Raw genomic sequence first — 26,121 nt, 5'->3', positions numbered from 1 at the left:
GATAAAGTCTCAAGGAAGAGGTTTAATGCGCCTCAACCGCCTCACAAGGAATTGCAGGCCTGTCCAGTGTTCTCAGAATAAAGACTCATTTGCTGAATTATTTGAGTCACTGCAGCAATGGTATGACATCATCAATAGTGTATCCACTGTTCACCCTCACTTCCTTTCCCACCAACTCTCCTAATTTGTTTTTACTTGTTTCTTCACCTCCCTCCTAATTTCCCCCTTTTTGCTCTCAGACTATTCCGTCTCTCGGTCTGACTTTTAGCATGGGGCCACACATGGAGCACCGGTGGGCCTTTTTTTTTTTTTTGAGGACCAAGACAAAATCCACTCCACACCCAGATGCGCCTGCCTGTGCCGCACAGTTTGTTTTCAAATGAATAGCTGAGAAAACTCAGTGGCCTTTTGCCCAGCATATATACCAGTCCCCCTGCCCTCCCCCTACTGCTACGACTACTATACTTCCCAGCAGGTCCATCATTTCCATTCTGTCTTTCGCTCTCTTCCTCTTTCTGTATTTCTGACTGGCTCTTTGAACCAAGCATGGGGCCCGGTGCCATTGTAAGACATGCCTTCTTCCTTCCCAAGTTTTGTCTGTGTGTTCTTCAGCCCCATTGAGGGCTCCCCAGTCCTTTTCCAGTGTGCAGCTCCTTTGTAGCCTCCAGAAAGGCCTTCATCTCGCACTTGTTTTCTTCAAGCCCCCCCTCACCCCACCCACCACCCCCTTTCTTTTCACCTCTCCCTCCTCCTCCCTCCCTTCCTTCGGAAAAAGACAGGAAGTGAATGCAGATGTCAGACCCACCTGAGCTCATTGCTCATTCTCTGGTTCTCTTTTCTCTCTCCCACGCGTTCTCTCTTACTCGCTCACTCTTTTTTTTTTCCTATAGACCCCCGTGGCTGAAGCAGTTGCTACATCACACACCGAACACATTGACATACTGAACCTCACAGTGGAGGCTGTCCATCACAATAGCAGCATGCTTGTTTGTTGTCTCTCTCCATTGCCTTGCTGTCTAAACCTGTACTTGTCTATGATGCTACAGCACGCAGGCAGGTAAACGCTCTACGTCTTCAGTGTGTGCCTTCAAGTTTTTGTAAGAAGGGAAAAATATGGATTCGCATATGTGGATGACCCTAATATTATCTGATCCGTCAGTTCCACAAACATCAGGATCATGAAATATTTCTTCACTGTTTTCTATCTGTATGATATTAAAATAATGTAGGAGGTAAGACAGTCAGACTAGGACTGGGACGATACACCTATCTCCCGATTCGATATTATCACAGTACTTGGGTACCGATTCGATATGTAATGCGATTTTTAAGTATTGAGATTCGATATTACAATTTAATGTGATTTTCGTTATCTTTTTTAACACTTGACCATGGGAAAAGTTGAATCATACACTTCTAGGGACTTTCCCTCACAAATTAGTGGTATTTTATTTTTAATTTATAAGGGAAATGTAATGTTTTATACTTCTGGTAAATATAATCTAATCAATTTTATTTCCATATATGTATTTTGTATATATAGTTCCCTTTTTCAACACCTTATTTTGACCGCAATACGATAATGTTTCCTGTCCATGACAGATTTAGCATGCAGCTTTAGCCATGATGTCTAGCTCTGCTTTTCTTGTCCATGTGTGAAACCCAAAGTGTTTCCATACTATACTGTGTGTGTAGTGTTTACCACTTTTGTTGCAGTTTGTTTTGGTGACGGATACGAAATGGATATGACATCACGTTACTCTGACTACAACAATAAAAGTGGTAACTTCCTTCTACCTTTCCATAGACTCAAATGAAGCAAATCAATTCTGGCATTTTAAAAATGGATTTCAAAATATAAAAAAAATACAAATTGCAATCTTTTTTGTCCCACCCCTACTAAAGACTCTAGCTCAATCAGCGCCTGTCTAGAGGTATCTACCAAAGGAGAGAGGATTCCCACAGCAGAGCCGTTACTGGAGGGCAAGAAAAACAGAGAAACGAGCCTCTCTGCCAGGATAATTCCCTGTTGAGTTGGCACTGCTGTACAACCACCGGGCCTCCTCAAAGCCCATCAGAGTGTGTGTGTACTGCGGGACATATCCGCTGCCTGGCACCACCCACAGTCCTTGGCATCTTCCGGAGAAGAGTACGGGACAGTACACACTGCCCCAGGGATCAGGGCAAGAGGGCACGCTGCCTGGTGCAGACACATGATGGGCGTCTGCCTCCTGTCACGGTGCCCACTGCCTGGGCAGGGCACAGGAGGGAATAGTGGGGGGGAGGCCTGGCACAGGGCACCGGCAACTGGTAAAGTTGGCACAGGGGGCACATAGCATTCTTTCACATGCCATTGTGGCATTCAGACAGGGCGATTTTTTGGCAGGAGCCCCTGGTCCTGCTTCTGTTGTCGTTTCAGGCGGTCCCCGGTTCCCCAAACAGCAAATGAGCCTGGAATTTAGTCGGCCGTCTTTCAGCAATGTGTTGCCATGACTTCTAATGGAGGGCAGGACAGAAGGGTCAACAAGACTTTTGTATAACAGAGCTTTAATTGAAGGGCAAAGTCAACAGAATTTCACTGCTAATTGCCATCTCTGTAGCGCTATCCACCCCGACTCCCAAAGAAACTGGCAGCAGATATGAGCCATGTGTTTGCCCTCAGCGAGAAAACAGGATCAATCAATCAGCCTGATCTGGTGCCCCCGAATACAAAGACGGACAAGCTGCAGAGCAGCGTGGGAAGCTGAGCTCAAAACTAATGTTTTTCACCGCCCTGCCGGAACCGTCCCGAAATACAACCCAAGTCGTCCGGAAATGAATGTGGACCATTCTAAATTTAATCCAAAAATCATTCTTAAAAATAAATAAAAGAGTGATTTGTTTGTTTTTGTTCATACATTTACAATTCATTAATTTTATTTTAAGAAGTCATTTTATTGTTTTTTTATTTATAATTTGGATGTTTGTTTTTAATTTTGATGTTAATGCAGCTCAGTTAAATAAAATTATATTTTTAATGTGTACAAAGTAGCATTTGGTCAAAAGACGAGATTTTCCCATATGAGCCCCCAAAAAGCTAGAACCAACCCTGCTAGCTGGGGCGTCCTAAAGATGGAGAAGCTGCTGGACAAGATGTACTTGTCATGGGGAGAGTAGCAGCATGTTGCCACGGACAAAATGCGATGGAGAGACCTCATTGCAGCCCATTTACCCATAGGGGATAAAGAGGAGTAAGTGGGTTAACATTAGTAATATGATTTGAGTTGTTGCGGTGTTTTGACTCCTCGTAGTTAATGTAAGGTTATTGTCAGCTCACTCTAACGTTAAGTTAACGTTACTGTTAACATCAAACAGTCTAACGTTAGCTAACTGGTAACGTTAAAGTTAACACTATAGCAAGATTACCTCATTGACTTTGGAATGATTCCCTGTTACCACAGTGGCTGTCGTGAGGTCAGAGACCAGCAAATCGGGGCACACTGATAGTGCGTGTGCATGTGTGTGTTTATGTCGTCAGGGAGGTTTAATAAGAACTGTATGCTACACAAAACGTGCAGTCATTTTCATCGCCATTCATTGTAACATTAGCAGGGTATTTGTCTTCAACTCTCGTCCCAAATGCGTCCCAAAATGTATTTTAATCCTCCCCGATCGTATTGTTTTTCGGCCCCGGGACGATGGAATGTCCTTAAGCTCGAGCCCTGGTGGGAAGTCTCCAAGAAATGTCACGAAGCACTTGTAAACACCAAATAAGCCGCATCCAATACACTTCTAAATGCACAATGAATTGTCTCGTATAAATCACAAGGCTGACAACAAGAAAATTATTTGTATTATGTTCTTGTTGATATGACTGATAATTTGACTACCATCTGAATCATTCCATGTTTGTGCCTCCTTTCACCACAACACCTGAGCTATCCCATGAGGCATTGCTGCTGCTGCTGCTACTGCTGCTACTATTATAAAGGTAAGCATTGTGCTGTCTGGGGTGTAAAATAAATAAAGGCAGTGGACAGCAAGATGAGGTGGGGGTTGCAGAATGCCAAAGATGGGTGTGAGGAGAGAGGAAGGAGGGTGTTTATGAAAGACAGAGAGTAGAAGAAGAGAAAGAAAGATTGTGTACATTTGTGTGTGTGTGTGTGTGTGTGTGTGTGTGTGTGTGTGTGTGTGTGTGTGTGTGTGTGTGTGTCAGAAAGAGAGAGAGAGAGAGTGAGAAAAAGCAAAAGAGGGAGACAGAGAGGGAGTGTGTGCATATGTGTGTGTGTGTGTACTGGTACAGAGATGGATCACCAGCGCTTGTATCTTCTCCGCGGCCATGCCTAGCAGCACGTCAGCAGCAGCCTCCATTTACATTAGGGAGATTTAAGCTGTCTCAGGCAATGGTGACAAGTCAAGGTGTTTCACTTTAATTACACTGGGCAAGGTCACCCCCTAGCTGGCTCACCCTCACACAGGAGGAAAAAGGAGGAGGACGACTACGAGGAGGTGATGGCGGTGATGGCGGTGGGGGGAGTTGGGTGAGCTCACGCCTGTATTTACATTCTCATTTCAGACCCCCCCCCCCCTCAACCCGCCATCCTTTAATACACCGCCACAGACACACCATGCAAAGTACACACCATATCCACACACACACACACACACACACTGGAGGCACACGTAAAAATAAGGTGGCCATGGATTTAAAGAGATAAATATTCTGAAGATAATACACAACAAGGCACACACACACTGTACACAAACAATACATTTTTTCCAACAACAGAATACAAGCGTACACAAACAACACACACATTCCCCGGCAAGCCCGTTTGTTCCAAATAATCCCTAGTGACAAAATAAACGCCACGGTGTATGAGGTTATAGCCTTAATGGCCCATACGCCATTGAGGTGACATAGTGTATTACACACCCTTAATATGACACCTATTGCCTACTGTGCTTTTAGCCAGGTCTCTCTGCCTTTTTTTCCTCTTTACCTCTCCACTCCAGCTTGTCTGTCCCGGGGCCATGGTGTTGTACAGTGGAACTGACAGGTCGGGAGTTCACAGAGGGCCTTAATGGTGGTAGTGGAGTTAACCCTGTCCTGAGAGGCCCGCAGAGAGGCTGGCTATAAGAGAGGGAGGAAGAACAATCACAGCCAGGCAGTGCAAAAATGAGTTTTATTTTCTCTCCTTCACTAGTATTTACTGTATGTCTTATTTTTTGTACTTGTGGTAGAATTGCTGAAATTCACTATTCCCTATCTGTAAGTGATAGGTAGCAATGATCGCCATGACAACTGATATTCGGGTGTCCCATCCTTGTTCTCTGTACATCACATAATCGTTTATGCTCTTGAGGTGTGATATTGTGGCATGACAGTGTTACACACTCCCATGAGATCCTCGTTTTTTTAATTTTTTTGTTTTTTCTATTTCTCTAAATATTTATTTATTTATATTTTTTATAAATTTGTAGTTTTGTTTTGTATGTTTAAATGCTGAAAAAACAATAAAACAAAATTTCAATTTACCCTAACTTCCTGTCTCCTTTGTAGTTTACTATATGTTTAGTTTAGTTTAATTTATTTATGAAGGGACAGTGCAAATTAATAAATACACATGTATAAAAAACGCCAGAATTAGCCAAAAGGCTATTTTTCATCTGTTGTCCCTGGCCAAGGTGTTTTAGAAGGCATGTATACATACAGTAAAACTGCTTTTACTTTCTTACTTCAGAAGACTCACATATTAATCGTGTGGCGACAAGTAAATAAATACATTTATATGACTCAGAAATTGTTTTTATTCATCAGTACCCTTCTTATGTGCTTATAAGGAGTAATAGTACTGATATGAGTGCCAACCAGTACAAAAAACAGTTTTCATTTGTACTCTTATCTGTTAAAAGTTAAACTTATAATGAGCATGCTTTCTCTGATTCTAAAAATGTTTTATTTTGAGGCATACCGGAATAGATGTGTGCAACTTAATGGACTCGTATTGAAGATTTTTCTAAATTAACAAAACAACACATTGACGTGTTAAGTGGATTTTTAATACAATTTACAAAACCAACTAAATCTTATTCTAGAAAACGCACTCCATAAGCCTCTGTCTGTAAGTCCACACATGCTCTTAACCCTCTACTCATTTGCGTGTGTTTTCCACAGAGATTTGATGTCAGGCTGTCAGTTAAAAGCAGCCTTTACCTTTCTTATCAGCATCACAGCTTTACCCGTGAAAACTGCAGTCATTTAAAAAAAATAGAAGAGGTAGGAGGGTGGGAGTGAATGAGAGAAAGGAGAAAAAAAGAGGAGAGAGAGGAGGGAGCGGGAGAGAAAAAGAAGGAAGTGCCTTCGGGGGAAGTTATTAAAGAAGGTGCAAGCTGGCTGGCTTGGCAGCAGTTCAAAGGGGGTGGATCCCCTTGCCTCCCTGCACCCAAATGGCAGTTGCTGGCACCACCGCTAAACACACAATGCCTTGTGGCAAAACCGTGTCTTTCATTGACAGATGAGTGGGGCAAGGAAAGGAAGGAGGGAGGAGGAGGGAACACAAAATGCTGCTATTCGCTCTCTTTTTTGAGGTGAAAAAAAAAAAGACTTAACCTGAAAGAGGTGTTAGCCCCCTAACCAGTAGTGAAAGGCAGAGCTGCACTCACACACGCACACAAAGGAAATGTGGTTCTAGTCATTGGTGGAAGCAAGTGTGGGAAGGTGTGAAGAATTATGAGAGGGAACAGTCAGTTTTGTCATCATTATAGCTGGCTAGGGGTAAAGAATCGAAAAACATTAAAAATGATAATAAAAGGAAAAAGGATGCAGCTGAGAGTCTATACAAGTTTCATCTTTACAATGATTTGCTTTAGTTGGGTTAAACTGCACTGATTGAGGGCGACGCTAAAATTCATACGCAACATTCAATTTACTGAACACGTAATAAAACATACATGTTTTATTTATTTTTTTCCTCTGCGTCTTCCAGCAGGTTTGACTCCACAGTTCCTGGCAGGCACAAGGTTAACAGATTTTATTGGATACAGGCCCTTGAGCTTCAGTCAATACTGCTGGTCAATAGTTCTTATTAATAAATGGATTTCAAAGGATATATTTTATTCACCTGAATGTAAAACGTGCAGTTGAAGCGTGCCGCTAATGCTGTTAATATATGACCGTACTGTACATGAGTGACAAGGGGCTTTGGTTCGGGTGAATACTTTCAACTAGAGAAATGTAAAATGCAGTAGTGCACCTCTGGAGGCTGAGGGGGTGATCGTCTACTATATCAGAATACAGAAAGCCAAAGAGGTGCATATGTAAACATGTGCACATGCCTGCACCCGTAGTTTCACTATCTCGCTCACATGACCACACCAACACGTAATGGAGAAACTGCACACACACCGTCAGGCCATCTTCTAGTTAGATTTATGCATACATATATAATCAGCAGCCTATATGGCAGCCCTGACCCTGCAGGTCTAGAGCAAGGCCAGAGAGATGCATTTGAAAAGTCTAAACTCTGAAGGCATTAATAACAACCTGTCCCATCAAGCGCTGCAGGAGCTCAGGCAAAGTACAAGATGGTCGGATGGTTGGATGTTGAAATGGATGATTGAAGGTGTAGGGAAGGAGATTTGAAACATGTCAACAATCAGCCAGTTCAACATACTGTAAGAGAGATGACACTATCTGTGTTGGGAAAAAAAGATTTGGTGTGGCGATCTGGATTTCCGTTGGTGCCGGTCCACGTGTCCTGGAATATTTCAAAGTCCCGGACAAATGGGAGAATTTCCGGTCAAATATCATCGTGTTTATTGAGCTTAAAGAGGCAGGCTATATCAGCATCAGTGGTCTCCATGACTATAGACAGTAGGTTTTTTGAACCAAAATTTTCTTATATGGCAAATGGACTTGCATTTTTATAGCATTTTTATAGTCTTCCAATCACTCAAAGCGCTTTACACTACAAGTCAACATTCACACACACATTCATACACTGATGGCAGAGGCTGCCGTGCAAGGTGCCAACCTGCTCACCAGGATCTAATCTAAACACTCATTCACACACTAATGGCACAGCTTTCGGGAGCTATTTGGGGTTAAGTATCTTGCTCAAGGACACTTCGACATGTGACCGGAGGAGCAGGGGATCGAACCGCTGACCTTCCGATTGGTGGTGGACGACCTCTCTCCACCTCCCCTGAGCCGTTTGATACAAGTAGTAAACTCCTTTAAGGAATAACTTGTGCAAAGGTTGTGTGCATCACATTAGCAAGTGTTCGGTCGAGAGAGAGAGAAAGAAAGCGCGTGTGTGTGTGTGTCTGGCGGTGAGTATGAAGTTAGCAGTAACGTTACAGCTCGTAGCATTCACACCAGATCAGACGTCAGGGTGGTGTGGGAGAGGGAGAGTCACTTTAATGGCCAATTAACTGCGACGATCACCGTCTTGTGTTTCCTCATGGCTGGATTTTACAGCTCTGGATTGCCGTTTTACGTGATTTGCCAGCGCAGCGTGATGTCGGGTTGCGTTTCTCTAAGAGTTGATTCTCTTTCTACTTTTTTCGCTGCAGGCCATTGCGCTTATTCGGCACCCCCCGCAGCCGCCTCAGCCGCAACCCAAAGGCACTATCCCCATTCAAAATGAATGGGAAGACTTGTGTTTTTTGCTGCACCGCCTGATCTGGTGTGAATGCAGCCTTAGGCTATTTGTCGATGAATAAAAGCTTCAATTCTTCAAGACCCCTAGTTCCCAAGTTCTTGCTGGCCACCTGCTGATTAAAGTGTGGGGGGGGGGGTTGACTCACTTAAGGTGGGCTGACCTTTAAGGTTGACCAGCTATTCACATTTCAGCCGCTCCTCCAGGTTTTGTAAGCGTTTTTAAACTTACAAAACAGAATTTGGAGGCAGAAACCTAAATGTTCAGACTTTCTAAACAAAACTTACAGATAAACAATCTAAATATACAGGCATACGGTAATAGGATGACAATTACAAACCTCTTTAAATCTTACAGAAGCAAGGAATAACACTGCTCTCCAAGCATGGAGTAAATCAGCGTCAGGAAGGGTACTTTCACACTAAAGGAGGCCTTCTTTACAGAGGTTAGTGCTACTACGCTTACCCAACTTTTCTTTAGGGCTTGCAGATGACAACATAGTGTCAGAAGAAAAAGTAGAGTCTACTCTCTCTGTCCCAGATCAGTCACAAGAGTCGATCCCTATATCTGCAGATTTTACATTCCTCAGTACAGAGCATGTTTCTGCCACCGTCCAAGACAGTGTGCTTATCACAAGGCAGATGGCCGCCCACCCAGAGCCTGGTTCTGCCAAAGGTTTCTACTTGTTAAAGGGGATTTTCTTTCTTGCCACTGTCGCCCTAGTAGTGCTTGCTCATGTTGAGTACAGTCTAGACCTGCTTTATATGAAAAAGTGTCTTGAGATAACTTCTCTTATGATTTGACGCTAATAAAATAAATTGAATGGAATTGAAACAGTGGGCCTTATTCCAGCTCCTCCTCAAATGGAGCTTTGCTGTGATGACATGTACTGTATGACAGTGGTTTTCCAGAGCCCCTGCACTAGAGCTGCTACTCCTGCTTCTCTAAGGCAGCATTACCTGCTTGCCTTTTTCTAAATTTAGCAGCACTGGCGGAAGCCAATGTAGGAGCATGGCTAAGTGAGCTACCAATTACTCAGTGGGACTAATATAAATAAATAATTACAAATTACTTGTGTTACATATAAGCACATTTCAGCTTCATAGTGATCGATCTATTCTTTTTTCATAGTGGACACAAAAAATATCCTAAACAACTCATTCAGTACCAAAGTGGCCCTTTCAAATCTCCCACGGGCCAACTGTATGAGCTCCACTTCTGGTTTTGCCCGGCAGTGCCCAACAGTGGCCAACAGGCATAGGAGGCTGTGTAACTGTGGCTTACCAGCTGGCTACCCAGTGCTCGTTGTAGAGTACTATCAGGTTTGACAGCGGGAAGATGCTCAAATATGGTTAAAGCAATAAACATGCTCTGTACTGAAGTCCGACGTGTTTACATTGGAGTTAATGCGTCTCGTACAGACGCCAAAGGGTACCATGGTGTGTCGTATCAGACGCCGAAGTGCGTATTTGACGAGTTGGGAGTGAAAACGGGTTGCTCTGCCGTGTAAGCAAAACTTATTGTAATTCTAGTTCTGTCATCTAGTACGTCATCTGGCTGTTCCACTAATGATCACAGAACGAGAGTAACGATATGTTACAATACATCTTCACAACTCAGTCATCATTACAATACAACACTCTCCTATTGCTTTAGTGAGATGATCCAGTTATGTATGTTGTATTTATGCTTTCATTGTTTACTCTCTTTCGATTTGGATTATATGTCATACAATGGTGGTTTTATGTCCCCGGTAAGTGAAAAGACAAATTCTCCACTGGTATACACAATAAAATTGTTTTATAACGCAATACAATGTGACACTACACCATCTGTTGTCCTGCAGGAAATTCTGTTTGTAAGGTAGCACAGTAAACACCATAGATATCATGCAGAAAAACATGCATGACAGCAGGCGACATACAACAGATTATTATATTGCTCATGAAAAGGCCAGAGCAGAAATATATTTTGATCTACACAATTCAATATTTCTGGACAACATCTTAGTCCTAACTTGGGAAAGTGAACTAGGCCACACAATGGCATACACATTCTGCCCCGTGAGTGGTGAGGGTGTCTGCATATTCTCTCCCTGTCTGTGTGAAACAGAGACAGTTGTCAAGCCGTGGCCAACTCAGTCACGCTGCCACTGAGCTCCAAACAATGACCTGAATGTAATGACAGATGACACATAGGGTGTGTGGATGCAGCACAGGGCAGAACCCAAACTCCATCTGTTACTCTGCCATATTAGAGGATGATGAGTTTAAAAAAAAAGAAAGAAAGAGAAACACGCCACACTGTTTAAATCTGTGGGGACACATTCAGCACATTTCCTTTCAATTAAGAACTTTTTTTTTTCAAGTGATGGAGATTTTAATGTTGTGACTTCAATGACAGATTGAATGCAAAAAAACAGTGAAAAATATTGTCAGTAAACTGAAACTAAATAAAGAATATATTGTTTAAGAAAACCTAAAACTAAACTGAAACAATTATCTGGTTAAAAAACTAGTACAAATTACATAAAAATGAAGGTACATTTTAGTTATAATATATCACTACTGAAAAAAGGAGAGAGCATGAATTTCCATTAACTCTCATGACACTGAAACACTGAAATTGAATGAACTTGACCTTCCAGTAGGGGTGGGCGATATGACCAAAAATGTATATCACGTTTTTTCTTTTTGTTTTTGCAGTGACGGTATTATATCATGGTATTACAAAATGAAAAAGGGATACTCCACTCAAAACATGATTCTACATATTTTCATGCTATTGACAATGTAAGGGCACATATCTTAAGAAAAAACAGATGTGTTTATTGGCTCCAAATTGAAAATTAGTTATAGGCCTACATGTGTTTTGGGAGGAGTGGACTGCCCCATAATGTAAATGTAATGTGATTAATAACAACAGCCATGCTGTTGTTATTAAGCACTGGCTGGTAGTAGCAACTCCACAGCAGCTCCTCAGCAGCAATGCTGTCGACACTACACAAGCAATGTACGTTTCGCAGCAGTTCACTGCCTGCAGCCGCACTGCTCAAACGGTCTGTGTGGCGGCTCTAACCTGTTAACATGGGCGCCGAAATGAAAAGTAAAATGTTCCGCGACGAAACGAAACGGCCGTAGCCTGTATGTAACCATAGACAACCTGTGTGGATGTGACGTAGTTTATCAGGTGTTGTTTCGCCGTCGCGTATGTGTGCTAAAGCGAAACGTGCGTTTATCACGGTAATGATGGTATTGCAAAATCCATGTTGTGGCCAAGCGTGACACCGATGACGGTGATGGAACCGGTATACTACCATTCACCTCCCCTCCCGCAAGCCGTGTGTGTCTTTTCACTCTTAAAAACAACATCACCACAGTCACACCCGGCCCATTTTCTCTGAGCGTTTACCGTTGCCACGGATGGGTTTACATTGTAGTTAATGGAAAACCTGGTGAGTCTCATATTGGTGTTAAAGGTTTCCTTGTGCGGCGGTATCACACACCGACGGCTGTGACAAAGCCTCAGAATTTGACGCCCTGGGAATGAAAACGGGCTGAAAATGCATAAAGGCAGAACACCTGCACACAACAATGAACTCTGATTCAATTCATCAATTGATAATTGTATGTCTCCCACTGTTTCCGGCTTCTCTTGAAAGTAATTTAATATTTTTCTTAGTCTTCCATGATGGCAAATTGAATATCTTTGGCTTTTGGACTGGAATAAACAATTTGACGACGTACTGTACCTTTGGTTCTGGGAAACTGTAATGAGCATTTTACACTTGCTTCTGTCATTTTATACACTAAAACATTGATTGATTAATCAAGAAAATAATCTGCAGATTTATCAATAATGAAGATCATCATTAGTTGCAGCCCTACCATACATGTAATGGATTTGGGCCTACCTTCTTAATTCTGTCTTTATATTTGACTTTTCGTAAAGGGCTTCCATGAAGAGATTGAGAGTAGACAAAAGAATATGTGTGCACATACTTGCATTTGTGTAGGTCCTACCCTAAAAGACCTGTCATGAGTGAGGGATTTTAACCAAATCGGCGGGGATGAGAAGCTTTTCACAGCGAGCACAGCTGCCGGTGCAGGAGGCTGGGAGGGAGGGTAACAGTGGCAGTTTTAAATGTATTTTCTACAACACTTTCTCAATTAAAGGCCCTTTTCACACATAGCACTCTGCTAATAACATAATGGCGAGTAGAATGTCATTGAGTGGTGTAATGTACCTAAATCCTTCACAAGCATTTTTAATGCTTTCATAATTGGAGCCCACTTTGGAACATAGTGGCACACGGGAGGCAGTGGTGGAAAGGCAAAGAGAAATGATTTGTAAAGATGTCCGCGCTGGAAATAATAACTAGCCTTGGTGCTAATGTAGGGCTCTTTGCAAGAGGGGAGAAAAAAAAAACATTTCGTTAATTGAGTTTGCCTGAAAAAAAGGCATTTAAAACTCATCATTTCATTTTACAGTCCTTTTTGTGGCACATTGTTTTTAGAGAGTGGAAAGGGGAACACTGGTGGTGTTTCGCATCCATTTGGAGGTTAATGGTCAAGTTTCAGGCTTTTAAATGTGGTAAAAACTACACTGAAAGGATTTACTTTAATTAATTGCAAAGTGTGATTTTTTTTTCCAATACTCGTGAACTCTTGCCATTGAAAACTTACCTACAGAAATCGCTCCGCTTATGCAAGATAAATACCAGTTTTAGTGTTTTTTGCTTGCAATCACAGTAACATGATCAGTTTGCCAAAACATTTTACCTGTATTTAAAGTTATTTTTGAATAATCAACACATCATTCTCAGCTAAATGACTTCTGAAACAACAAAATCACTTTCTGCTTACAGAAGCATCTCACTTTTTACTTTTTGTTTCTTTCTCTTCTTTGTTTCATCAAAAAAAAAAAGGTGTTTGGAGTGGCCTGCCTCTGATTTGTGAGTCCATCCTCAGACTATACATTACCTTACACCACAATGACCCCTGGCCCTGTCTAAACACAGACCTTAATGACTCATGGTTGGTGGGCACACTCCTTGGTTAGAGGGCTCCGCAGGCTGTGGCCGGGGCAAGGAGAGGACACTAGGCACCAGGATTGAGTGGACTCCACACAGACATTAGCACCCTTGCTTCTGGGTTGTATTGCATCAATGTCAATGGGTAAAAACATGTCCTCCATCTTCAAAACCACGCCCCGAGGGATGAGAAAAGCACCTGCAGACCCCTTATCTATCAAAAGATAATGGCCAAAGTCAAATCAGTCTTTCTCTGAAAGCACTCAGCTGTTGCGCCACGGCAGGATGTGGCAAGTCGTACAAATTAGCCGAGACACCCGTTACTCGTAGATAAGCTATTGTCCTCAAACAGCACTACATCCTTTTTAGCCTTCCCTGCTTTTTCCAATAAAAAAAAAAAAAAGGAGGTCTCCTGCAAAAAATATCCCCCTCTATAAAATGAAACGAGGAAAAGGGAGCTCGGGGTGAGGGAGCAGAGAAATCATTTACAGTAGCGTGATGAAGTGTCCGTTTCTCCCGGCAACAAACAACTTAACAGGTGCCTTAAGAGAAGGAGTTGTCCTATAATCGTAAAAGCTTTTTTGATCATTTAACCCGCACATCCAATCAATCAGCAGGGGAAGCAGACATACAAGCACACGCACACAGAAACGACACAGTACATGAGCGAGTATATTACACAAAAGGTTAATAGCTCACAGAGATACCGGGGGAAGGTCGAAAAATAAGTGGAGAAGATGTATAGTAGGTACATTGGCAGCAACGTTTCACAGTGACTATGGCTCTATATATAATAATAGATCCTTTTCTGTTACTTCAGCGAGAGTACATGTATTTTGAGATAGAAGTTCTCAAGTAACTCACTATATGTGAGCAAAAGACGGTATAAAAACATTGATATTCCTTTAAAGGGGACCTATTGTGCTTTTGTGCTTTTTCCCTTTCCTTTAGTGTGTTGTACATTTTTTGTGCATGTAAAAGGTCTGCAATGTTACAAAGTCTACGCCAAAGAGAGAAACACTGCTCCTGAACTGCCTGAAACGCCTTGCTTAAAGTCCCGCCTTTTCTTCTGTAACGTGGTGATGTCACCAAGTAACACATTTGCAAAACTGCTAGTTTGGCACGCCGTCAAACAAAGCTAGTTAGAGCGGAGCTGGAGCGAAGTCCAAAGAGTTTGATGCGGCTGACCAATCAGAACAGCAGGAGCTCAAACAGAGCATTTCAGACAAAGGGTGAAAAGAGGTGCTACAGCAGAGCCGGTATGAGAAAAAAATTATAATTTTCTGACCATTAAAGCATGTAAACATGTTCTAGTAGAAAACCAAAATACAAGTATGCACCTGAAAGTAAGCATAATAGGTCCTCTTTAAAACAACCTTTCTTACACCAGCAAAATTAATTTTACTTTGCCGCAGAACACTGCTTCTCACCTCCAATTGGTTTTAAATCAACGTTTCTATGGGTGATTTATGCTTACTCAAAGTAGCGGAGTGACACTTTCATTAAATACACATAGGAGGAGGAGGAGGAGTCGTCGGGAGTTTTGACAGATGAGCCTGATGGCCCTGAGAGTGGCACAGAACCTCACCAGCTGGTAGTGGACCTGGCGCCAACTGCCCATCTAGGCTGGCAGCTTGCTCTAACATGCCAGTCGAGACCTGTGAGGGCTCAGCTCATGACCAGTATAACGCCAGAGGGGTATCAGCTGCCAAACCTTCACAGTCGGCTCTCAGATGGAGCAACTGAGGCATTAAATCTAATGAGAGGGAACTAAAAGTAATTCAATAGACAGTTTTACTAGAACTAATACAAATGAGCAGAAAAGCAATTTGGCCGTTTGTACCATTTTTTTAAGATGAGAATGAATCAAAAGACGATTGACCTGTAAAAACTGTAAATGTTGAAAATGTGGTAAATACTGATCATTTCAGTTAATTATGTGTGAAACATTTCCCTACGGCTCTAGTCAAATTACATAGAATTACATCCCAGTCCATCAACAATGAGAAAAATGCTCTACTTTGTGTGACTTCGTAGATTGAAGGTTTCACAGAATCGTCCTCCACTCTTTCTCTATAAACGTTTAACAATTTCTGCTATAAGTCCCGGAGTAAATTCCATACAACTCTTATAACACAGACTGCTGGTCTGTTGCATCATGGTGCATCAAAACATCAGTGGGAGCTGAAAGACATGGCATGTGATTGCCTTTCTGCTGCAGTTCAGTGATATCAATCTACTTAATTTATATGACTTATCTTATAAATGCAAATGCTTGATAACGCATTGGAGAGGATTTTGGAGGTTCGGCACTCATGGCCACATATCAAAACAGGCAAATGTATACAATTTCTAATTTATTTTCATTTAGGGCCATTTTTGGATCATTTATTTAAGGTGCAAAGATTTCTCAAACAGAAGGAAGCAACAGAAAGGCCACTTGAGGGGGCTTCATTATTTGAGGCCAAAGGTCTTAAACACCAGAATATTGTTTTAAATTAATTAATCAACATGTTTGGTAGAGTAGTGCTCATCTGAAAGGTTGTTTCCCTTTCATTTGTTGACACACAACAGCAGTACTTTATGCTAATAGAAGGGAGGTTCATGTTAAGAGTAAAAATATGTACAGGATGTTTGTTTCAGCACAGAGATAATGATCAAGTAAGAATAAGGTAAGGAACATTTTGTAATGGTTTCAATTAAGAGAGCAACATACTGTAGGTGTAAGAAGTCTTTGTAAGGGGAATTGGGCTAATCTATAATAGGCCTTTCATCAGATAAGTGCAGCAGGTAAGTACAAGTAAAGCATTTAGTTGGATTTGGATTTTCAGCCGTCAACCCTTTAGGCCATCAAATCATCAAATTTTGTTGTTGATGAACAAACTCATAACCAAAATAAAAAAAAGCCAATTAGATCAAATATCTAGGTCGAAATGAATAACTAGGAAGTCCTACTTTAATATGATTTAGGGCGCTTTCACAAGCCAACATTTAATCTGTTTTTAATGGTTTGTTTACGGTTCGTTTGGGCAGTTGTTAATGTAGTAACTGTACTCTGGTGCAGACCAAAACAACCGGTCTGAGACCGCTTGCGTTAGGGGATCTCAGACTGTTTCCAAGCGAACCAAAACCCAGACTGCCTGTACAGGTATTCGTTGAGATGGACACAGGTAAATGACGGATTAACAGTGGGAGAGTGGGAGACGACTGACTTGGAAGTCCGGCGTTTGCTTGACATCTGGGCTGAACAGAACATAACGAATATGCTGAATAAAGTCCAAAAAAATGGTGACGTTTAAAAAGTTATTTGGGATAAAATGGAGGAGAAGGGAGCACAGAGAGTTCAGGGCCGAGTCAAAGTGAAAAAACGTTGACAGCAATATGTGAAAGTCCTCAATTCCCTGCATAAAAGTGGCAGCTCTCGAGACGAAAAAAATGTATTTGCTCCTTCGTACACGCTCTTCAACATTTTTTTTTTGTATTTGTTCACTCTAAATCTGAACCAGATTAAATAGAAAACAAACCAAAAGTATCAATTTCACTCTGACTCGGACGAGCCAGACGGACTATGGCTCGTGAAAGCACACTTTATGACTTTTTACATCTTTCAAAACTCAACAGAGGACATTTTTAGATTTTTTTAAGGAGCTGCAGACACCCTGCAAACAGATCGACTCACGCTGACACACACGCTGGCAGAGATTCCAACTGAACTCCAGCTACACATGGGAAAGACAGACAGATCAAGAATATCGAGGTGGGGGGGGGGAATGGAGAGCAGCAGAGAAAAACAGAGACATAGAAAAAGAGAATGGGAGATCCAGAGACTTGTCAGTCATGGCAATGAACACTGACAAGCCAACTCTGTGGATAATGTTTCTGTCACTGAGCGCTCTAATCACAGTGTTCTTAGTCAAAACCAATCCCCTCGTATCTGTGCACTTGCAAAGTGCCGGGATGTTTATAGCAAACAGCTGAAAGAAGCGTACAAAGAGAGGGTGTCAAGGCAGGCAGACCCACTCACATCTCTACCATTGTCACCCGCTGTGAGTAACACATGGAGTAGAAACTGCAGGGGAAGACAAGAGAGGAGCACGGAGACAGAGAAGAGGTAGAGAGTGTGCACCAAAGAGAACGAAAGAAAGAAAGCAAAAGGGAAAGATGGCAGTTTTAAACACACCCGACCAGGTAGTGCCTGTCAGAACACATTGCCATCCTCTAATTGGGTCATTTTTGATACCCCCCTACCACACGGTGCCAGCGTATTGATGGGGAGGTGTCATGGTGCCAAGAGCCTGCGAGGCCTCACTGGCACCGAATCAAAGCAGGCACAAACGCTGCCCGCAGACAATCTGGCAAGCCCGAGCACACACAGGCGCAAGAACATCCAAAAACATGGCCCCACAGCTCCCGCCTGTACCACCGGGGCGTAATTGGTACATGGGCATTCCGGCGCGTTTTCAAAGGAGGGAACTTAATCCACATGTGTACTATGAAATTGGCTATTTTGTACCCAGCCTCCCCCCCCCTCCTCTGACTCTCTTGCTCTCGTTCTCGCCCTCCCCCAGTTTGCAACCCCTACCAGCGATTTAGCACTCCGAAGACGTCTTGTTTCTCTCACATCCTCTACGTCAACTATCAACTCAACTCAAGCCAGTCTATCTCTCTCTTTCTGAAATCGCCCCAGGTTTGACCACGACGTCTTAGTCTGTGAAGGCGGACAAGGATGCCTAATCTTTACTCGGTGCTCAGCTTGACAAGATTTCTCTCGTTTGAGTTTGTTTGTGTTTGCGCCCTGTATGTGTGTTGGTATGTTTGTAAGTCTGTACTGTAAGTATGCAGATCTGGAGAAGCCTAAAACAAATTTAATTTGTTCGTCATGTACTTGCACATAAAGCTGGAGTTGGGTTTAAGGGTGTGGGTTGTGGATTGATGCTTACTGTAGGATGTGGGTGAATCCAAAGCAAGCGCATCCCACTCTTCTCCTTAGACTCGGAATCTTAAAATCTAAATACTCCCAAACAGTAACATCCTCTCATGTGTGTCTTACGTCTGTACATTCCTACATTGAAGAACACTGTCGCATCTCCTCTTCCTTTGTGTGGTGGAGTGTGCCTTCCAGCCAGCCTGGCACTGACTGGCACACGGAGTAAACCGACTCCAGCTGCTTTCTGACCGAGGGGAACTTGTTTAATTAACCACGCTCTGGTTCCAATGAAAGGCTTGGTTTCGCCCCCAGCTGTTGACCAGTCTGTGGCACCCCGGGGCCCCAACGGGGACTGGCATATCACCCCTTGGTCCGGTCCGATCCATGTTTCCCAGACAAAGATGGACTCTGCCTGTCATGCCAGGATGTATCACGCCTGAGCCCTCCTTCATAAATTAAACATGAGATCTGGAGGAGTTCTTTTAAAAAAGGAAAAAGACCCAGAGGATGTTTCTCTGCTCAGATTCACCCACGCTGCTTTTCTTTCCTTTTTTTTTTTCTTCCTATGACTCGGACTCACTCAGACATGGAAAAAAGGAAGAATGGGGAGAAGGTATAAACAGGTGCAGAGGTGAATTAGAAAACAGTGCCCTCAAAGACTTTCTCAAGTGTGTGTTTGTGAGTACTTGTGTGTGGGCAATCCATGGTGGCCTGAAAGAGCTCTTCAAAGAGCCTTCTGATTGTTGTCTGGCCGTTTCCATGTGCTTTTGGGGACGCACTCATATGTACGAAATGAACTCCGCTTTTGAGCATTACTCATCCTGTGTTAAGACTATAGCTTTGGTGCAGGTGGATTAGTACACATAAAGTTTCACCTTGAAAATATGTGTTTTGCTTTATTTAAATCGCATAAGGTTCAAGCAAAATTGTCTTTCCTATTATTATCAGCATTCACTATTCTCACCATATTTGGAATAAAAGTTGAACTCACAATTTAAAAGCATAATTGAACACTTAAGATTTCTTCGTAAATCATTTCAACTGCTTCTTTGCCTAAAAGCTATCATAGTTTTAAACTCAAAGCACTGCAAGGTTGTGCATGCTCAATGTGACCCTTGGGGGTAAATACATGCAGATGGATGTAAACACCACATCACAACAACATCATCTCAACCCTCCTAACCATAGTATAACCCAGCCCCCACCTTCCAGTCTTACTACAGCCATGAATCACAGGACTGGTCGCCGCCGAAGCCATCAGGCACTGGGGGTTGTGTTTGCCTGTGTTTATCCTATGCAATCCTATCGTGGAATCAAGGTCTGTCTGAACAACAACATGCCAACACTGACAAACTCTTTTGGGTCGGCATGAGCGAGATGGACCAAAAGAACAACTTTCAGTCACTAGGCCTGAAAAAAAGTGAGATGTGACCAATGCAACTCACTTGAAGGGCGGGTCCATCTGTGTTCTGTTTGTTTTTTTCAAATGGAAACGCCCACTCAGCCGTTGCAAAAAGCAGTGACGTATTTTTCCAAAGTAAGCAAATCATTAAGGTTATAAAATGTGAACGTGTGCTTTGGAAATAATTAAGTGTCGGTTCGGATTTTTTAAGCAGGGTTGTATGTATACTCTCGCGTTCAACGAGGGAAAATTACTGTTTTTGTGAAACCAGACCATACTCCATTCAGGAAAACAGTCATTTTACCTCAAGGAACACGGGAGTTGCTGGTCTACCGCTACCGTTTGTGTTATTGTGTGACTTTTGGATCCAAACTAACATGGCGTCCACAGCAGTATATTGTTTTACTTTCATGCCAATACTCCTTTCTGCTTCTCCAAACTGGGAGCATGCTGACCTCCATCTAATTTACTCTACGTAACGTTAATACACTGACTATAAGGATGCATATATACTGTACGTGTAGCAGCGTCATCATGCAGAAACCTACGTCAGATCACATGGGAAAAAGTTTGACAAAATTTGAATGTTTGGATTTTAATACATAACGAGCTTTATATGTTATAATTGGTGGTATAAAATATGAAATTGTAGATTCTGATATTTTCTAATGATATTCTCCTTATTACCACTTTGTTCTGCTACTCCTAAGTGCAGAATCTCAATAGTGCTAATTGTTCTGTCAGCGGGTTTCCACTCGGTTCCCACTCTCATCCGAATTTCACCAGCATCTGGATGACAAGTCGTACCGCCACCAAGCACAATTGTCACCTTTGCAAGTTGTCATCTGTCTTGTGTCCTTGATGCCATGATAATGCACACTGGAAGGGTGTCATGTCATCACCTGTACCCCTCAACAAATCACGTGTGAACACAGCAAACAGACAAAGCGTATTAACACCTAAGGAAAGCAATGCGCTTCTTCTTTTTTTATATATATATATATATATATATATGGTTTTAGTTCTGCACAACTCCCGAGAGAGCACTGTGGTTTTTAAAGATCTTTGAATCAAAGCTGGATTGGCTTTTTCTGCTCCACTCTATTGCCCGACTCGTGCAGCCTCCAACCCTCATCCCCTATCCACCTCCCCTTGTCATTTTTTTTTTCCCTGCGAGTCCAAGGCAGAGTCCACGGGAGCCCCATTTGCCGTGACATATGGCGAACAAGGCAGGCACTGCGAGCGAGTGGCCCTGTCTGGAGCTGTGACTTAGTATCGTCCCTCAGTGCCTCTGGCAGCACAGGGACAGAGGGATGAAGGGGATGGAGGAAGAGAGAGAGGAGGTAGAGAGACAGAGGAAGGGTGGGAGTTGGGGCAGAGGGGGGGGGATTCATGCAGGAGTTTTCGCCCTGGAGACACACTGGCAGTCCTAAGATTAGAGGGGTAATCAATCTCAGCGTGGAGCCGGCCAATCCCACCGCCCCACGGCCTGGCAACCTGGCCTCCTCAGGTGGGGGCATGGCTGGGGGGGAGCAAAGGGCCACTGACAGGAGCGACGGAGAGGAGAGAGAGAGAGAGATGAGGAGAAAGAATATGCTTTATTAAGAGTCATTTGTCCTTTAACAAGCCTTGGTGCTGGACAGGTGATGAAGCATAGCACCACAAACACATATGATTACTGTCATCGTTGTTTACTGGCTTAGCTGCCTCTGTCACCTCACTAGGGAAACCTTGTTTTGGGTGCTCCTATCACAAAAACACACACACATGCCCCGAGCAGTGCAGCACCACTCTTGGTCATAGTTAGAGCTGTGCTCATCCAACAGTCAGCATCTGTATCAGTCCAATTCTAGCAACAAAAAAAAACCACTTGATCTGTTATCAGAAAAAAACAAGATAAAAACTTTTAAAAAATCCACTTAAACATCTAAATACTTCTAAAGGCACACTTTGTGCAAACTACCGCAATGAGAAGTAGCGACATGTCATGCGTTAACGACAGTAGCCACAGCAGCCGTCATTATGTCAGCTATGTTATTTTATGCTAAAGGAAGGGCGAAAAAAGCAAGACAGACTGTCACGAGTGCAACACAAGTGTTTTAAGGGACACAATCAGTGTCGGTTGGCTTTAACACCAACGACTCGATAAAACACTTGCAGAAGCTTCATGGAAGGGAATATGATTAGGTTTTACAAACAACAAAGGCCAAGAGGAAAAGTGTGCTTTTTTGTTTGAAGCGATGAAGAAGCATGAAAACGCTCCCTACGGATGGTACAAATTGTGGAACATATTGTGGTGGACGACCAATCCCTTTTTCATGGTTGAAAATGTGAGCTAAAATCTCAAGCCTCACACACTGCCAAATTGAAACATGGAAAACACTACAGAGGTGAGTTTAACGGCAAACATTTGGAGCTCAAATATGTGACCGATTACTAAGTCTTTCACCACAGAATATATATATACAATTCCAATTAAGATAAGACTGTTAAAATCATTTAGAAAAAGAGGTCAGTTTGTTTCAAATATTTTTAAGAATATTTATTCACTCATGGGTTGTCACTAGAGCTGCACAATTAAAGGAACAGTGTGTAGGATCTGGCGGTATCTAGCAGTGATGTTGAGATTGCAACCAACTGAAGGCTCTCCCGTGTGCCAAGCGTGTCGGAGAACTATGGTGGCCGACACGAAAACGCGAATTGCTCTCTCTAGAACCAGTTGTTGTAAGAGTAAATTAGGTCATTTTGGAGCAGAGCCAGTGCTTAGACTGTGTGTGTACGTGGGGAGTGAATGATGAAGCAAGAGAGAGAGAGAGAGCGGCGACGGGAGCGAGTATTATCGACTCCAGCCCAAGCCATTCTATTCTGTACTACTGTAGAAACATGGCGGTGCGACATGGCGGACTCCGTGGAGATGACCAGCTACATATGTAGATATAAACATTTCATTCTAAGCAAACAAAAACACTTGTCTTATTTTCTAGCGATTATACAGTAAAGAAAACACTTATTAATTTTATATTCCATTTCTTACAATAGATCCCCCCTAATGTTATACACTGGTCCTTAGATCGAATATTAATCGCAATCACGATTTTGGCTTCCCACAATTAAATGAACATGATCAACTACAATACAATCAAATGCTTCCTAAACTAAAAGCCAGCCACCAGGGGGCGATCAAGATGTTTTGGTTCACTTTTGGGGGACCTGTCATGCCGCGCACACCCTACAGCGGCAGCCTGTGGAAAACTTTCCCGAATGTTGCGACTGCAGTCCAGAGTGGAATAGTAATATACTGTTTATTACTCGTTCTGTTATACAACAGAGAGCAGACGGGCAAAACAAAAATGCACCGAATTCAGGTGAAGAAGAACCATATTTGAAGTCTTATTTTAATGCAAAAATGTGTACATTAGCAGGAATGTAGCACAACCTGGAAGTGAAAGCAGTGCTCTGTTTATTTAAATTTTAAAGTGCAATAAAAATATTTTGTTACTAAAATAAATAATCGTGATCTCAATATTAATCAAAATAATCGTGATAGTCATTTTGGCCATAATCGTGCAGCCCTATAATTCATATATTTCAAGCAAACGGCATGTTGATAATTAAATAAAATAGAATAAGATTCAAAATAAAAAAATGTATATTGAATTGGTATTGTTATCAGTACATACTCATACTTGATCTGTCAGCAAAAAAACAATATTGAGAAATTTCTACAGTTATATCACAGGTGTAAGGGAGAGCTTTGGACAGAAGAACCTGCCGTTATGTTGAGCCACTACAGTTAGATAGGTTAGGTGTGCTAATTTACAGATCAGAAAAATACATGTTATTTAATGTATAATTATAGTATTTAATGTGTGATCAAGGAGAGGGGTGGTCCCTTTTCCTGCCAGGGGTTTTTAGTAAAGGTCTAGAGAGCATAGCTTCAGCTAATGAGTCACCCAGGACTGTGGACTAGTTTGAATTACTCGCAGTCACCTACTAATTATCATCAATGTCTCCGATATTCAATTATTGTCCTCAATACGTACTGCTAATACGAACTAGAGAAAGAGATGTAATATAATGCATTAAGGAGAAGAATGCTAAAGGTGTAAAGAGAAATTAAAATAAAGGAAGGAAACCTCCTCAGGAGGCCTTTTACAGATAAATGAAATACTTAGACCCAACTCCCCAGTGGCCTATACCATTTTATTTTATTTCTAGGGATATAATTAGACTTTTTTTTCTTTTCCAAAGCCTCTGTTTTTTATCTTTAATCTTTAATCAGTGCGGAACAGCTTTATGTTAAGATGTAATATTCAGTAGTTGCTTTGCATTATGAGGACGCGAGCGTCGTGTATCAACCAGTGTAAATGCCTCACCGCTGTTACCCTCTTAATCAAACTAATGCACTTATATATATATGTTACAAAGCAGGTAGTACTGAAGTAGGAAAGCTTGTTTTAATTGGGCCAAGAGGTCTGAGCTGAGTCCCATCTGTGGTGTGGTAGGGACTTAATTATAAGCAAACATGGCTACCTATCGATACACCACGAAACCGCAGCGAGGAAGAGGGTTAAGAATAATCTTGACGCCCCGCGGGTCATCGCGCACTGTAAACAACATGGATTTATCCAAAAAACAAGACAGAGAAGAAACAGAACATAACAAGTTGTATGAAATCAATATGAGCCAAAGCAAGAATCAAAGCTGGAATAAGGGAAATCAAGCTAAATTGGACTTTTTGTTGTGCTTGGTCAAATATAGTGCAGCTGGAGATGAACCCCGGGAGAGAATGGCAATAACAGAGTAATACTTGAGGAGAGATCGTGGGTCCATATCTAGACAAAGTCAATTCAGGTCCTTATGACCCTACACAGTGGACGAAGGCATAGATTTGAGGCGTACTCTCAGGTCCCTCTCATGAGCCCATAAAGCCATTTTAAAGTGGAGACGGCCATGAGTGCTAAGCCAATGGATTGAGAGAGAAATTCAATGTCTCAGTGTGTTGTTCGCCTCCAGTTGTGGTCCACAACATCTAGGGCTAGCTGCTTGGCTCATCTGTGATCTGCGCTTCCAGGCACTTGCATTAATTGAGCTCGTAATTGAATAGTTGTCTTCATTAGTTCCAGTCCCCTGCTTGCGAGTCTCGGTTACGGATTATTGGGGAAATGTTTGCGCTAACATCCTCTTGGAAAGCTTATAGGAGAACATTCTCGTCCTTCAGTGCTCGATCGTTGTGTTTTGTTATGTCACTGATGAGAAACAACTGTCACTCATGGCTGACCAGTCACACAATGCGTGTTCCCGTAGCAACCGTGGCTTTTTCGAGACACCAAAGAGATACAAAACAGCCACGAGGAAGCGGCTCGTTGAATGGAAACAATCGACTGGAGTCATTAATATTCTTGTGGAGATTCAGGCTGTAACACAAAAGCTTCACCTGCAGGAAGGCTCTTCCAGCACAAATGCATCACCTCACTCAATCTCATCATGAAATCTCAATAATAACTCACAAGATTTAAAGTTAATACTTCAGATTTTTAATTCAACAACATGTTATGCTTATAAAGCTTAGAGAGGCGTGAAAAAATATCCAAATATCTTGGAGGCATGGGTTCTGGCGAGAAAATACCATCCCGTTTGATTGAGAAGGAAAAAACAGGTACACAAATAAACAGCATGCATAGAGACAGGCCAGACATCAGCACAGTGATGTGCTTGGGGTCGTGCAGCATGGTAGAGAAGATAAAGGGAAATTAAAGGAAAGGTCCCTGACCCTCTCCGATAGCTCTAAATGCCTTGCAATTTTCCACAGGAGACGAAAATCCTCCTCCACAAATGAAGGGCTGCGTCTGACCTCTTCCAAGAGCGCAGGAAGTTTAAGCGAGGTTGACAAAAAAAAAAAAGAAAGACTCAAAGAGGCGAAATGGTAATTTGACTTGCGAACAGACATTTCTAACCCCTTTAAGGTGCATTTTAATAAATCCTCGGCAATTTGCATCTCCTGCGCCCAGCCAATTATTATGGCATGCGTCAGATTGAGGCAACATCTATAGAAAGTGTGACACTGTCAAACGGGCAAAACAAAATGAAGCCTAAAAAGGTGGCGTCACGGCAAGCG

Source organism: Sebastes fasciatus, chromosome 12 (assembly GCF_043250625.1).
Source record: "Sebastes fasciatus isolate fSebFas1 chromosome 12, fSebFas1.pri, whole genome shotgun sequence".
NCBI lineage: Eukaryota > Metazoa > Chordata > Actinopteri > Perciformes > Sebastidae > Sebastes > Sebastes fasciatus.
This window is presented reverse-complemented; position numbering follows the sequence as displayed.